Source organism: Piliocolobus tephrosceles, chromosome 1 (genome assembly GCF_002776525.5).
Source record: "Piliocolobus tephrosceles isolate RC106 chromosome 1, ASM277652v3, whole genome shotgun sequence".
Classification (NCBI taxonomy): Eukaryota; Metazoa; Chordata; class Mammalia; order Primates; family Cercopithecidae; genus Piliocolobus; species Piliocolobus tephrosceles.
In genome coordinates, this window is record NC_045434.1 from 111,266,435 (window position 1) to 111,279,712 (window position 13,278).

The following is a 13,278-nucleotide window of genomic DNA, read 5'->3' on the forward strand; positions in this document are numbered from 1 at the left end:
GTCTATAAAATAGAGATGTTAATTTCTCTCTCTGAACTAAGGTGTTATGAGTATTGAATGAGATAAGGCCTGTGAAGTATTTAGCACAGGGCCTGAAGACAGTAAGTGCTTTTGTTACTATTATCTGTTCACTCACATAGGTTCTAAAGCAATGACACTGCAATGGTGCAGTGGACTTGGGAGTCCCAAGGCCAGGTTTTAGTCCCAGCTCTGCCATTCATTTGCTGTGTAACTTTGGACAAACCCCTTAGCTTTTTGAGCCTCTCTTTCCTCATTTATACAGTGGCAATTTTAAGACTTTCCCCAAGGGGTCTTGGTTATGAGGTCAAATGGGTCATATGGGAGTCCCTAAGGCAGTGCACAACACAGAGTAGGGGTTCAGTTATGAAAGCTCTTTGGACATGTAGGCTGTGGGGCTCTGGGAGGCTCTGCCTTCATGGAGTTGTAGAGGGATGAGCAAGGTCCTTGATAACCATGACTCCACAGCGGGACTTGCAGCTGTCTCTTCTCTGTTATCTTAAAAGAAGGGACTGTGGATCTGCTTGATGTGGACATGTTTTGTCACCAGACACAGGGAAATTGAGGCTGGAAAAGCTGATGGCTAGCCTCAAGTGACTCACCTGAGTCTCCTCCGCTTGCTCCTGCCCTGGAGCTGATGTTCTTCCCTCCACCCTCCGCAAGCCCCCCAGCCCCACTGTGTCTGCCTGGCTGGCTGGGAGACTTGTGGCTGGCAGGTCCTGCCTGCATCTTAGGGCCAAGCCAGCAGGATGGTGTCCGTCTGCACATGGTGTCTTAGCTCTTCACATCCATGCAAGCTGTTTGTACCCATCCATGGGCAATGAGTGATGGTACCACAGAAAGAGATTTTTCACCCCGTGTTGCCTCGGATGAAAAAATGGAGGCCCAGACAGGATAAACCTCCTCCTCCAGAGTCACACATGAATGATGAGTCGAGGGCGGGGACCTCCAGAGTGAGTCCTGGAGTAAGAGGACTCAGCTCTGCATGCTTACCTTGGTCAGCTTAGCTGCTGGCCTCCCTGCTGACTACCAGTGAAGTCATGTCCCAGGCCGGGTTCTGGGACAGGTATAGGGGAATTGGAAGCATCTGAGATTTGGGGTTTTGATGATTTCATAATGTAGCATCATCAAGAAAGCAGTGCTCAGCTGACCGCAGGAGAGAGTAGAAGGGAGCATGGGAGAGATGCTATTTGCCAGAGGAATGAACCACTGGAGGGAAGTGAGAGATTGAACAGAGGGAAATAGAGATGGATGGCAGGAAGTGGGAGGAAACCCTCATTTGCTGGTTGTCCAAATGTCATTTCCTTGAAGCTATTTGACAGCCAATTTCCCCTTGAGATCTCTTCTAAGGAATGGCCTTCTATCACAAAGAGCTTTCTTTCTTCCTTTCTCTTTATTTTCTGTTTTCTTTCTTTCTCCCTTTATTCATGCATCCCTCCACTCCTCCTCCCTTTCTTCTTTTTTCTTTCCTATTTTCCTTTTCTTTTGTTCTTCATTTCTTTCTCTTTCTCTTTTCTTTCTTTTATCTATTCCTTCTCTCTTCCTTTCTTTCTCCCTTCCTTTTCTCCTTCCTTCCCACCTTTCTCTCTTTCTTCCACCTAAGTGGCTCTGTGGCTCTTTAGAAAGTCGACTGGGGGTGGACAGCAGCTACCTTGGAAGCTGGGGCTGCAGAGAAAATGCTGCTTTCTTGTCCCAGTGCTACAGAAAGGGCCAGAATGTAGGACTCCTAGCTGACCAGGTTTGGGAGCAGGACGTCAGAGCCAGAGCGTCCCATCTCCCAGCCATGCACCTATGTCCTTTGTGCTGCAGCCTGCCCTTTCAGTCATGTCTTCTCCCATTTTCAAGGTGAGGGGCAGCATGAAGGGTGGTAAAGCAGCCACCAGGGAAGGATCTTGGACTGAATGTCCTTGTCAATTAAATGGGAACAGCAGCTCCCACCTGCCAGCTTCCTGGGGCTGATGTGAAGCCTTTGTGTTTGGCAAACTACCGAGAGCCAATCTTTGGTACTTTGGAACTATTGATACTTGTTGAGACCACGCCATCCTATGGCTGGGGGAAAGTTAGCTGTCCCCCTTGTCCCAGAGCCACAGAAATACGTGCTGGCTTCAGGACTTGTGCCACCCCCAAAGGGCAAGCATTGCTGCAATGCACGACTGTATCAGCAGCCTGTCCACTTTCCTCTCCTGGAGCTTCCTGCCACAACCAGGCTTGGCACTGTCTCCTGGACCTCAGTGGGACCGATTCTTAGGTTGCGCTCATGAACTCCTCAGAACTGAAAAATCTAACCCAGAAATTGATAAGCAATTTATCCACAGTGAATTCTGGCTTCCCAAGTGCCCTCCCTACCCCCTAAAGTCACGACCCCTCAGCTGAGGACCCTTCTAGAATGAAAGTTTCCAACCTTCATCGGAAAAAGAGAATCATGAAAAGGATGATGTGTCAGCTGGTGCCCAAGCATCACAGCAAGCTCACTTCCTATCCTGGCCCTATGTGACTTCAGAGTAAATGAGGCAGAGAATTACCTAGAAACAGGAAGTGAGAACCTACACCATCTGTAGTCATCTGTTAGTACAATAAACACTTTTAGTGCCTGCTGCATGCCTGGCCTGTGGTTGTCCACACTTTGTTGAATTACATGGCCTCCGTCCTCACAGACTGCCAGGGACACACACATCAAGGGGTATGAGCATGACCATGAAGAAATGTTCCAGTGCCCCAAAGGCCCAAAGTGGTTTGGCTTCAGAAGTTACTTGAAGGAAATCAGAAACCTGGAGTAGAGAAGAGATTGGGAATTAGAATAAATCAGGTCCTAGATATAGCCAGAGAGACAGATCCCTCTATTCCACTTACATGATTTAAGGTTGTTCCTTGTCTTGGCTCTCTAAGTTGGTTTGCCCAGTGCTAACTGGGAAGTCCAAGGTGATGCTTGGATGCTCTGTATGGAGGCCAGGCTGGGCAGAGATGGGGGAGGCCCAGAGCAGGAGAGTAGGTGGGGAGAGGACACCTTCCTAAGGTTGCCCCGTGTGAAGGGAGGAAAGGCATAGGTGACTCCAACTACAACAAGCAATACTCACTCATTTCTGTGGCTGCCGTGAGCCCCGGGCCAGGGGCCCAGCCCAGCCCAGTCCCGGGTCCTCCAGCCAGAAGACAAGTCCCCTTTCCATTGGTTGCTGCTGAGTACTTCTCCCTAGGGGAAGGAAAAGTCTCACAGCCCTCGCAAGTGGAATGTGGCGAGTAAGAGCATTAGCTCTGTAACCGAACTGCTTGGGCTAAAATCCGAGCTCTGCCTCCTGATAACTCCATGACCCTGGGTAGGGTACCTAACCTTTTTGTGCCTCAGTTTTCTCATCTGTAAAATGAAGTTAACAATGGTGCCCTTACTCGGCCAGGCACGGTGGCTCATGCCTGTAATCCCAGCACTTTGGGAGGCCGAGGAGGACAGATCACGAGGTCAGATGGAGACCATCCTGGCTAACACGGTGAAAACCCGTCTCTACCAAAACTACAAAAAAGTAGCCGGGCATGGTAGCAGGTGCCTGTAGTCCCAGCTACTCGGGAGGCTGAGGCAGGAGAATGGCGTAAACCCGGGAGGCGGAGCTTACAGTGAGCCGAGATCGTGCCACTGCACTCCAGCCTGGGCTACAGAGTGAGACTCCGTCTCAAAAAAAAAAAAAAAAAAGTAAAAAAAAAAAAATAATAATAATAATAATAATGGTGCCTTACTCATAGGGCTGGTATAAGGATCAGTTAGGTGATTATGCATAAAACGCCCAAAGCAGTGCTTAGAATATATAGAATATAGAATATAGCTAGAGAAGGAGTAGAGTGGTCGTTGTTGAGGGGCTGGTGAAGCAGAGAGGGCACTGCATTTATTGTTCAGTCAGTGCTACCTCAGGTGTCATCAGAGAGGGACTCCAGAGTGTCTGTGCTAATGCCTTCTCAGTCAGGGAACAGTGGCGGGGGTGCGGGGAGTGGGGTGGCATATGACCAAGGCTGGTTCCACTCAGGAAAGCCCCTTCTGAATCCTGTCATGGGGAGAGCCCCTGTTCCAGGGGCCAGGAGGACGTGGGGGTGGGCTTAATTCTGGAGCCCAGAGGAGTTGACACGGCTTGTGTTCCCACCTCTTAGTCCAGAACTCTCTCGCAGTCACTGACAGGAGCAGGAATGCAGTATTCCTCCAGGAGCTCCTCCCTTCCCCTAACCACAATTGGCCACATAACCCACAACAGCCAATTGGTCCATTCACTAGAAAGCCTGTTTGTTGGAGCCCAGGCAGAGCGCTCTGCCCCTCCTACTCCCTGTCAGCTCCCAGTGCCGGGCTGCGAGTCCCCAGAGCAGCTGGTCACTTGGCCTGGAACAGCCTCCTCTTCTGTCCTCCATGGGCAGGTGTCTGGGGCAGAGTCCAGTCAGGGCCATCCATGGCTTGGCACCAGGGTGTTCCCTGGGGCTGTTAGGTGAGAATTCTGCCTGTCAGTGTCCAGCTCTTTGCTAGAAGCAGCTGAGGGGCCAGCACTCAATGATCCAGTCCTTGCCAAGGTGTAGCAGAAGGAATGCAGGAATTGGCTTCAGCTCAGATCTTTTTGGATATACCATTTACCAACAGGGACCTTTGGCAAGTTGCTTGAATCCTCCAAGCCTCAGTTCTCTTATCTGTAAAATGGGAATTATCATAATTTTGGCCTCCCATGAGTAGTGACAGAATCAAATTAGAAATGTACTGGAAAATGCTCTGTAATCTTAGAAGACTCATGTGACGTTGGCTATCATTAGTAAAGGACTTTGGGGTTGAAATCAGATCTACATTCAGATCTCAGATCTGCTACTTTCTAGCTTTGTGACCTGGGGCAATGTAGGAACCCTTATGAACCTCAATTTCCTCATCTACTAAGTGGAAGTCATACTACCTGTCTCAGAGTGTTACAAAAAGTCAACATCGTGTATAACCAGGCCCATGTTGCAGAGTGGCTGCCCAGTGACCATTAGCTACAATTATTCATAGAAGTAACAGGAATGATATGACCAGACAGAGCTCACCATAGAAAGCAAACCAGGTTCACATGCATCTTATTTTCTGCAGCTATAGGCCCCCATGCTGTACTCACTCAATAAATATTTGCTGATTGATTGAGGATAATTGATCCTGGACTCCAGTGCCAATGTTCCTTGAAAAGCTGGGAACTGCCTGGCCCTGGGCCTTTCCTAACAGAGATGGAACAGCCTGGCATAGAGTCTCTATCCCCTTTTTCACCCCTGATTAGGTCAGATATTTGCTGCCCTTAAAGCTCATAAAGTGCTATTTCATTAAATTGTGTTTTCAGTTATGCAAAAACAGGGTCATGCCAAGGCTATTTTACTGTGAAGAAAGCAGAGAACCATAGAAAATGTATTTTTAGAACATGACAATAGAAGTCATCCTCCCGTTCTGCCTTGAATTAAAAGAAAATCATTGAGCACATGCCTAATTCTTTAAGCCAGCTTAAAAGGAGAATCTTCCTAGAGCTGAGTTTGGGGGAAACCAGACTATGGGCTCATGTCTTCTTGGACACTCTGTGCCCCTAAGGAATTTCACCTCTTTTTGCAGGTGGGAGCCAGGACTCAAGAGGAAAATTGAGCATATGCCTCTGGAATCACTAGCACTTCTCCCTACATTCCTTAACTTGCTTATTTAATGAACATCTATTGAGCAGCTACGTAGGCACTAGGGCTAAAGTTATTAACCAGGACCACCTTTTACTCCCAGGAAACTCAGAGTCTCATGGGAGGAGGAGACCCTCGAGCTGCATTGAGAGCAAAAGTGCACATGGTGCAGAGCATTCCAGAGAGAGGGAATAGCATGCACAAAGCTCAGGAGAGGCAAGGGCAGTGAAGTGGGTTCTGGGTAGTATAATTACTCAGGAATGATTGGAGCTGGGGAGGAAGACTAGAGGAAGTGAGAGACAGGCCAGACCAATCCCATTCACTGGGCATCTGTAGGTCATACACGTGACATTTGACTTTACATTGAGGACCACTGAGGATGCTAGGAGATGACAGGATTGGATGCATCCATTAATGAATGTTTTCCAAGCATAGGGCACCATCTGATGGGGTCCGTGAAGAGGCACATTCCGTGGTGCCTGGACTTGTGCTTAGGAAATGCAGCATCTTATTAGGAAGTGAGGGCTTGGGGGAGTGCCAGACACTTATACAGGTTTATCAGCTAAAGGGAAGGAGCCCACAGAGGGAGAAGCTAAGCAGATGGAGAGACAGGGCCACTGAAGGAGCAGGGTCCTGGGGATAGGCAGGGGTGAGATCAAGGATATGAGGAGAGGGTCTGTGGGGTCAGAGAAAGGGACATTTTGCCTTTGAGGGCCAAGATGTGGGTTTGGCAGAAGGAACAGAGCTCAGGAGACTAAGTGCTGTAGAGGGAGAAATTCGGGTAATCAGTGGTGGATCCAGGTGAAGAGAGAAGGAGGGGCCAGGAAACAGTCATTGTCTCATTCAACAAACAAGACAAATGCTCACTGACCACCAAGCAGGGACCAGGGACAATTAGGAACCAGATTGCCATGGTTCCCACCCCCAGGAGCTCATGGTCTCCTGCCTTCCCTGCTTGCCCCTCCCATGTGTTCTTGTTGGAATCTGCTTGTACTCATCTTTAGGGCCTGTCTGAAATGTCCCCTCCTCGGGAAGCCTTCCCCCTCACTTTCAACAGGAATGCTTCCTCTCTCCTCTGGCCCCATGGTTCTTTGGTCTCTGTGTCTCTCTTGTGTTTATGTACATTTCTTACCCTTCTTCTTAATAAACTATGAATGTAGAGACAGCTTTTATCTCCCACAGACCCCATATATACTAGGTGCTCAATAAAGCTTTGTTGAATGGATGAATGAATGAGTGAATGAATGGATTTTATGAATCCAGGCCATTCTCCCTGCTGGAAGCAACCTTTTTCCCTCTCCTGTTTCTAAGCTAAGCTCCATCCCTTCATCCCACTGTGGCCTGTCCCCGTGCTGACTGCTGTGTCACATGCTTGTCATGGGCCCTCTGCACTTGGGTGAGGTCATGGGCTCTGGCAGGATGCCAGAGCTGCAGGTCAGAACTTGCTCTGTCAGTGTAACCCAGGTGCTAGCAGAACTCGGGGTACTTGTCCAGGCTCTCCAAAGGCTGCAGAGACCTGCATGCATACAGGATGCAGGGGCACATGTCAGGCCTTCCTCACTCTTGGTCTGTCCTTGCTCTGCTCCAGCCCTCATGTGGCATAGCAGTCCTGTCGGTGGGCCTTGTCCTCCCTGCCGTGGCCTCACCTAGTGCTGACAGTGGCTCCACACACTCACAGCATGAGTGCTAGCAACCTTGACTGATGCCAGGGCCTTCGTCGGGTTGGTCCCAACCTTCTGCTTCTGTCTTGTTTTCCATTATACACCCCTACACCTGACAAAAATTGGATAGCCATACACTGGATAAATCTTTATTGAATGTTTTCTATGTGCCTGGCTTAAGGTTACGTGCTGGGATTTCCAAAGTAGAAGACAGTCTACTGTCAGTGAGCTCATGGTCCAGTGGGCTGGAGGGGTGAGGCTGGAAGCAGGCGGTGACAGCATCCCATAATTAGTGCTATCGGGGAGGAAGCCCAGGTTGCTCTAGGGGCCTTAAGGAGAAAGCACTTGCCCTCTTTTTTTTTTTTTTTTTTTTTTTTTTTGCACTTCTTATCAGTAAGGAAAAGCTTCTAGCACTTCTGGGAGGCCTTATGAGTAGAGCTGTGATTTTCAAGGCTGCAATTTTTCTTCTGATTCTAGAGGATTTACTTCTTGTTTTTTCTTTTTAACCTCTGAGTTGAACCGCATCCAAATGTCAACATCAGAAGAATAGGAAGTTCTTGAACATGTTTAAACTGTGAAGCCCATAGAAGCCAGATCATTCTTTTGTGGAACTACAACAAAAATTTTTTTTTTTTTGAGATGAAGTCTTGCGTGCAGTGGCACGATCTCGGCTCACTGCAACATCTGCCTCTTGGGTTTGAGCAATTCTCCTGCCTCAGCCTCCTGAGTTGCTGGGACTACAGATGTGCGCCACCGTGCCCAGCTAATTTTTGTATTTTAGTAGAGATGGGGTTTCACAATGTTGTCCAGGCTGATCTTGAACTCCTGACCTCAGGTGATCCGCCTGCCTCGGACTCCCAAAGTGCTGGGATTACAGGCATGAGTCACCTCACCCGACCTCTTTTTAAATAACAGTATATTCAGTCTTAAATTAACCTAACTTGTGTTAAATCAGAGACCACTGGATCCTTGTTCTTGCTATGGTTTTAACATGTCCCCCAAAAGTTCATGTGTTAGAAACTTAATCCTCAATGTGACCATGTTGGGAGGTGGGGCTACGAGGGGGGTCCTCATGAATGGATTCATGTTATCATGCGAGTGTGCTGTTATCCATTGATTCTGTCCTCTGATGCTTCTCTCTTTGTGTCTCACTTACTTGCTTGCCCTTCCACCCTGTTATAACACAGCAAGAAGATCCTCACCAGATGCCAGGCAGATGCTGGGGCCATGTCCTTGGACTTCCCTGCTTCCAGAACTGGGGAAATAAATTTCTTTTCTTTATAAATTACCCAGTCTCAAGTATTCTGCTATAGCAGCAGAAAACAGACTGAGACAACTCTCATGTAGACAACTTGTAGCAGGGGTCAAAGGTTTAAGGAAAATGTTGAGACCTCAAGTCCTAAGTGGGGAGTATTCTACACTCAGTCTTCAGATTGGGAAGGTTGGGGGTGTTTATGTATGTTTAGGGGTAGGACTCCTGCTCTAGGAAACAGAATTTGAGAGCTCTGGGTCCCAGAATCAGGCCAGGCCTCAAAAACAATAGCCCTGGGCCATCAGGGCTCTGCTGGGCTCCCAGCTCTCCTTCCTGCTGTGCTGCTTCCATTATGACATTGGCCAGCCCATCCCTCCCACCCCATCAGCACCTCCTGATCATTCTTAGAAAGGGAATGAAGCAGGTAACATTCTTAGAAAGGGAATGATCCAACATGGGCTGGAGCGAGACTGCCTAACTCAACTCCAGCCTCTGTACTTAATAGCTATGTAATCTTGGACAAGCCCTCTGTGCCTCTATGCTTCAGTTGCCTTATCTATAAAATGGAGATAATAACAGCACTGACTTTAATGGTACTGGTGAGGATTAACTGAGTTACTACAGGGGTCTACAGATCTTTTCTGTAAAGGGCCAGATAGTAAATATTTTTAGTGTACACCATTATTCACCCCTATGCCTGACAAAAATCGGATAGCCGTCCACTGGATAAATCTTTTTTTCTTTTTTTCCAGACAGAGTCTTGATCTCTTGCTCTGTCACCCAGGCTGGAGTGCAGTGGCACGATCTCGGCTCACTGCAACCTCCGCCTCCCAGGTTCAAGCGACTCTCCCACCTCAGCCTCCCAGGTAGCTGGGACTACAGGGGCCCACCATCATGCCTGGCTAATTTTTGTGTTTTTAGTAGAGATGGGGTTTCACCATGTTGGCCAGGCTGGTCTCGAACTCCTGACCTCAAGTGGTCCACCCAACTCGACCTCCCAAAGTGTTGGAATTACAAGTGTGAGCCACTGTGCCCGGCTGATAAATCTTTACTTAATGTTTACTATGTGCCTGGCTCAAGATTAAGTGCTGGGATTTCCAAAGTAAAAGATAGTCTACTGTCAATGAGCTCACAGTCCAGCAGAGTTGGAAGGGGAGCCTGGTAAGCAGCCAGTGACAGCATCCCATAGTTAGTGCTATGGGGGAGGAAGCCCAGGTTGCTCTGGGAGCCTCCAGGAGAAGATCCAGGATCAGGTGCAATTTTCAGGGCCAATGACAGGTGAGCCAAGGAAAAAAGAGAAGGACCGGGCAGGGAAGGGGGTCTCAGGCAGAGGGAGCAGCAAAAACAAAGGGGAGAGAGGAGACTGGCTCGGTGTGGTGAATGTGAGTGGTAGAGGGTTGGAGGGGTAAGGAAAAGCTTCTAGCACTTCTAGGAGGCCTCAGGCTCTGTCACAACTACTCCATGCTGCCATTGTATCATGAAAGTGGTCATGGACAATATATACACGATGGGCATGTGTGCCAATAAAATGTATTTATAAAAACAGGCAGGGAGCTGGATTTGCCCTGATGCCTATAGCTTGCTCGTCCATGAGTTAATAACTGAGATAAGTACTTATCATGCAGTAACACTGAACCAATGTTAGCAATTATTATTCAATCATGAATCAGCTAAATATTTGAGCACCTACTCTGTGCCAGGCCCTGTTCTGAGTGCTGGGGATATAGCCATGAACAACACTGACAAGGTTCCTGCTCTCGGGGAGCTTCCATTCTAGTTGGGGGAGACAAAAATAAACAAGGAAACGAGAGAAAACACCAGTTCGTGGTAAGTGCTATCTTAAAACTAAAGCAGGGACTGTGATAGTGATGTCAGGGTGGACTACATCACTGTGGTGGCTAGCCAAGGCTTCTTGGAGGATGTAACATTCAAGCCAAGACCAGCCTGATGGGAAGGAGCCAGCTCTGTGGCAACTGCAAGAACAGAAATCCAGGCAGGACGAAGCAGCTCAGGCTCCTGCTTCTGCTTTTAGCCCAGCTGCGAACCAGAGGCAGGGTCTGCAATGCTGCGAGGGCCAGGAGGAGAGGGGGACAGCAAAGAGAGGACAGAAAGGAACATCTCGGATCTTGCAACTTTGGGTGCTGCAGAGGCTGTGGGAGGGGGTGTTTCTCTTCACCATCCAGGTCCTTAGCCCATCTCTCAGGATACACCCCTTTTCTTAATATCCTGGCCCTCAGCCCAACACCCCTCTCTCCTTTCTCCTCCATTCCCCTCACCTATTGGCTGAGGGCCCTCAGTCTAGGCATGGCAACATCTCCGCTTCGCACATCTGTCTCTGAGTCCCAGGCTTGCTTGAGCCAGTTTACCCATTACTTACAGCCGGAGGTGCCACCCAGCTGGTGAGTAGGACAGTCTGTAGCTGCTTCCTCCTGTACAAGGGGTGTTTGGAATTCCATACACAGAGAATGAGGTGGGTTTCACTGGAGCCACTCCCGGACACAGGTTTGCTTGCATTGTTCTCTGATTCAATGTTTCCTAAGCTCTTTTCTGACTGAGAAAGCACCTCTGTGCATGCGGTTTCTGGCCCCTGCAGATGCTGCAAGCCCCCCTTCTTTCCTGCCCTTTACCCTCAGTGTGCAGCCTTCTCTTATTAGTTGAACATTCTGGCTCACACAGAATTCTAGAGGATGGTCTAGCCTAGGAACCAGACCACACAGGTGATGTCATTCTACAGAGAACAAATCCTCAACTCCAACAGCTTCTGGAGCTGGAGGCAGCCTGCTGAGGTTCCTACCACAGTGGTTTCTCACTTGCAGCTTCTACACCAGAGGGACACGTTTCCTGACCTGGTCCCAGCCTCTACTTATGCCCTTCTGGGTAACACTCTGTCCCTCCTTCAATTCTCACTTCCTTTAGACACCTTCCCAGACTGTGTCCCCAACTCAGATGCCCCCTGGTTCCAGCATCTCCCTCCGGATGCGAGCCTCAGAACTAGACCTAATTGGTGTGCCCTTCTCACCCTGACCTGCCTGGCATGGGGGGCTGAAATGGCACCTCCTCTCTCTGTGTCCCTCCCATCTCCTTGGCTGGCTGTAAGAGGGTTTCTAGGGCTGCCTGACTCACCAGCGAATGGTGCTGTCAGGCTGGCTGTCATGTGGCATGGTGGGTCCCATGGGCGGGTGGGCAGCATGGGGTAGGGCCAATGTGTCCTCCAACCCATTTGGGAGGCCTCCACCACCCCAGCTCTTTGCTGTGCTGCGTTGCTATTTTGGTACCCAGGAAGCTGGCCGGAGAAGGGAAAGTCTGACCCCTCTTCCTGTCAACAATGACTTTCTGCTTGGAGCTGACCCCTCTGGGGTGAGTCACCAGGAAGGGCAATCCGCCTCTGCCAAGGGGAGGAGGAACCCTGGGAGGGGAGGCTCACTGTCCAGGGTCACTGAGGCTTGTGGCTAGACCAGGGTCTTACTGCTGAAGAAGGGGTTTAGAATAGTCTGCCTGCTGACCCCCAAAAGTGGGGGTAGTCTCCAAATGCCTCCTCTCTCTCCTCCCTGCCCTGCAGTTTCACCTGCAGGTCACACCAGATTGATGTTCTTAAACACAGCTGTGACCATGTCACATCTTGATTATAATCTTCAGAGGCTCCATGTTGCCTCCAGAGTAAAATCCAAATGCCCTCGCTTGGCCCCAACCTCCTCTTCGACCTCCTCACCCTCTGCTCCTTCATGCCTTCTGCTCCATCAGGCTGGCCTCCTACGCTGCTGCATGTGACATAGCACACACGGCCGTCTCCACACTTCTGCCTTCGCCATGCCCTTCATCATCCCCTTCCTTGGAATGCCTTTTCCTTTCCAGATGCACCATTCCCATTTCCATTCCTACATTACCCTTCCATCTATTCAAAAAATATTTAATGAGCACCTTCTGTGTGCCAAGTCCAGTGCTGTGAGCTGAAGTTTCCACCTCCGATGAGCTAGACAAGCACTCACGGGCCTGTCAGGCTTGCAGAGGTACAGAGACATACTCAGGCACTTGCAATATAGCACCTGGGAGGGACACCTCACCCACCTTGAGATCACGGAAGGTGGCTGGAGGAGGTCACACCCCTGCTGATTTCCTGGCAAGTGAGTAGGAGGTAGGTGGGTAAGGGAACAAGGGCTGGAGGCTGGCAGCAAAAATGTGTGGACCGGAGGAACCAGAAAGTAGGAAGACCTCAGTCAAGAGTCAGTGCATTCTAGGAACTGAAAGTTGGTCATAAAATTTGGAGTAGAGGGTGTGAGGTGGGTGGTGAGAAGAGGCGGGGAGTGGCCCAGTGGTCCCTCACAGTTCGGTCTTTATCCTAAGAGCCATGAGAAGCCAGTGAATGGTTTACAGCAGAGGTTCCCAGTGTGCAAAACTTCACCTTGGAAAGTCCATCGTGACTGGAGTGGGGACCACAGATTGGAGGAGGGTGAGCTGCAGGTGGAGAGACTTTACATGGGAAGAGTTTACATGGTCTGGGCCAAGGTCATGGGGGTGTGAGTCGTGTTCCCCTTCACCCTCCAGCCACATTCGCCTTCTTTGCGAGCTCAGTTTCCAACTGGGGCCATGCACTTGCTCTTTCCTCTGCCTGAAACACTCTTGCCCTTGACACTCACATGACTTCTGCATCCAAATAATCCAGGTTTCTGTCTAGAGTAGACCCTGACCCCCATCATTCTCACTGTGCTTCCC